The sequence below is a fragment of the Scylla paramamosain genome, chromosome 2 (assembly GCF_035594125.1).
Source record: "Scylla paramamosain isolate STU-SP2022 chromosome 2, ASM3559412v1, whole genome shotgun sequence".
In the NCBI taxonomy this organism is placed as follows: Eukaryota; Metazoa; Arthropoda; class Malacostraca; order Decapoda; family Portunidae; genus Scylla; species Scylla paramamosain.
The window spans coordinates 26299317-26301816 of NC_087152.1; the positions used below are offsets into that span (position 1 = coordinate 26299317).

General features: G+C 40.6%; 1 protein-coding gene and 1 long non-coding RNA gene across 12 annotated transcripts in view; one reads left to right on the plus strand and one right to left on the minus strand.

The window, feature by feature from the left end:
• Positions 1–2500, minus strand: part of LOC135112409 (ran-specific GTPase-activating protein-like) — a 66097-nt gene that overhangs the window by 22884 nt on the left and 40713 nt on the right. For 9 of the 11 annotated variants that reach the window (XR_010274378.1, XR_010274379.1, XR_010274364.1 and 6 more), the window contains 2 exons: positions 2484–2500; positions 97–267 (listed from right to left, as the gene is read on the minus strand). The exon at positions 2484–2500 is cut by the window's right edge and continues 88 nt beyond it. The gene's annotated coding sequence lies outside the window, so the exon portion shown is untranslated. The remainder of the gene's footprint in view (positions 1–96; positions 268–2483) is intronic. The other 2 variants (XM_064026860.1, XM_064026850.1) reach the window with 1 other exon arrangement.
• LOC135112438 (uncharacterized) overlaps positions 364–2500 on the plus strand; it is a 2452-nt gene continuing 315 nt past the window's right edge. Inside the window, exon 1 of the long non-coding RNA XR_010274391.1 lies at positions 364–574. This is a non-coding gene — a long non-coding RNA (uncharacterized LOC135112438). The remainder of the gene's footprint in view (positions 575–2500) is intronic.

Below are 2500 nucleotides of genomic sequence, written 5' to 3' on the forward strand. Positions count from 1 at the left end.
ATCATGAATACTACCTCTACCACTACCACTACTACTACTACTACTACCACACAGGCATGCTTATGAAGGTCGTGAACAGTTCCATCTGGTACAAACTTAGCTGTGATGCGAGCAATGGCGCGTCACCTTGGTGGATCCCTGTCAAAGTGTCTTCTGAATTGTCTTTGCACTTCTTTGACATTTTCGTGCCTCCAGTAACACTTTATGACATGTTCTTTCTTCAAAGCTTAGTCTTACTTCTGCCTTTATTATTTTGGCCAACTGTTTCTGAAAAAAAAAATAAAAAATTATAGCGAGTCAAACAGTGAGTACATTTTGGATGACTCTCTCTCTCTCTCTCTCTCTCTCTCTCTCTCTCTCTCTCTCTCTCTCTCTCTCTCTCTCTCTCTCTCTCTCTCTCTGTCTCTGTTTATACAGATAGATACAGATAGATAGATGTACACAGATACAGACTTGTGCTTGTGGAGTATAAATGTAAGAGCATGAAGCACAGTGTGTCTCTCCCCACAGGCACCTCCCGCCTCGCGCCTTCCTTCCTCCCGTCTCCCGGAGTGTACACACCTGCACTCTTGAGGTGAGTACACTTACTCTTTTCTTTCCTTGTAATTGTTTTCACTGTGTTTTCTACTGCACACACTCAGAAAGTAGAAAATGAGGCACTAACGAGGCAAGACTATATACCACAAAGACTGGACACAATCTGTCTATCTACCTGTCTACCTATCTGTCTCTGTCTGTCTGCATCCACATCTGTCCGCCTGTCTATATCCTCACCGGAACAGAGGGCGGAGCTTACGGTTTAGGAAGCTCTCTGTTCAACTGATTTTTGGGTCTTGTCGAGTTGATTACTGTTTGAGAAATGTGTGGGTTTTGGAGCCTTTTGTGTGAAACATCTATATACTTAATAGGGAGGCAAATACTAAACATGTCATGAACTTTATCGAGGAGTCTTTTCAAGCTGGAGTCCACGTCCTGTGAAACGAGGGGAGACCACTCCACTGTGTACTGGTGGGCATCTTTTCCGCCAAAGAAATCATTGCCAAAAATGCATACGGTCCACGCACGCACGCACGCACGCACGCACGCACGCACAAACAAACACACACACACACACACACACACACACACACACACACATATGTTTAAATGTCTCTCAAACAGCTGGCATTTCAAAAAGAATTGTGGGTAATGTAACAAGTGAAGCAGTGGGTGACACGCAGTGTACTTCACGCTGTCCACATCTCATGCACTGCCTTCCTACATGGGCATCTACATGGCCGTCTTTTTAACAAAAGCAACAAGACGGCAAAATAAAATTCTTCGCTGTACATTTTCCGTAAAGAGTCTGCATCCAAAGCTTCCTCAGCCTTCAGTATTTGCAGGCTTCCCTTCATTCATAAGTACTTCACATTGTTATTAATACATCAAAATCTTGGACATAATGCAATATTCAAATTGGCAGAAAATGTTTCTCACACGAGAAGTAACAACGTTAACCTTATTTGTGCGATACTGACAACAATATTATTCACAAACAGTGTGACAAGTTGGACCAAATCTGTTGTGAACAGTTTGCCTCTTGATAGACAAAGTTCTTCTTACAACTGATAAAATGTTCAAACAAACAACAGGTTAAAAAGTAACCACTTCATCAACAAAAGCTGTGATTTTGATGCTATTTATTGCAGTCATCGCATTTGTTGCTGTTATCATTATTACTTTTATTATTATTATTATTATTATTATTATTATGTTGATGATGATGTTGTTGTTGTTGTTGGTATTTATTGTTGTTGTTGCCCTAGTTACCAGTATTAGTTATTAATTATGTTTATTAATGCTAGTTACTATTATTTGTTACTAATAATATTCTTATTGGTATTATTATTATTATTATTATTATTGTTGCTGTTGTTGTTGTTGTTGTTGTTGTTGTTGCTGTTGTTGTTGGTGTAGTTATTAGTATTATTGTTATCACTACTCTTGTTGTTATTGTTACTATCATTATTTTATTATTATTACGTTAGTGTGAGACACTTGTATTAGTGTTTATCTTCTCTGTAGCGGCGCGGTACTGCCGCTGTACAATACAATTCATTATGTTGTTGTACATTATAATTTGTTTGCACTCCTGCCCTCTGCTCTACTGTACAATACACCGTCAGAGAGCCTCGGCTCACGTGACTGTGTATTGTATGTACACCTTGAAATACTTCATACAGGTTTGCTTACTTGATTACTTACTTAATTACTTACTTACTTGCACACACACACACACACAGTCAAGTCTTGTCTCGTGTTGTCTTGTCAAATGGTTTGGACACAACACACGTGCCATGCCGTGTGCCATAGTGTCTCTTACTCCCATCCACCTCTTTGTCTTGTCCCCACATCCCGGTGCTCAGGCCGGCCACTTCAAGGCTCAACTCCCTCCCTCCCGCACTGAGCCTTGCAAACCACGTCTCTCCTGCCCTGCTCCTCACTTGGGAAATTTCTTTGC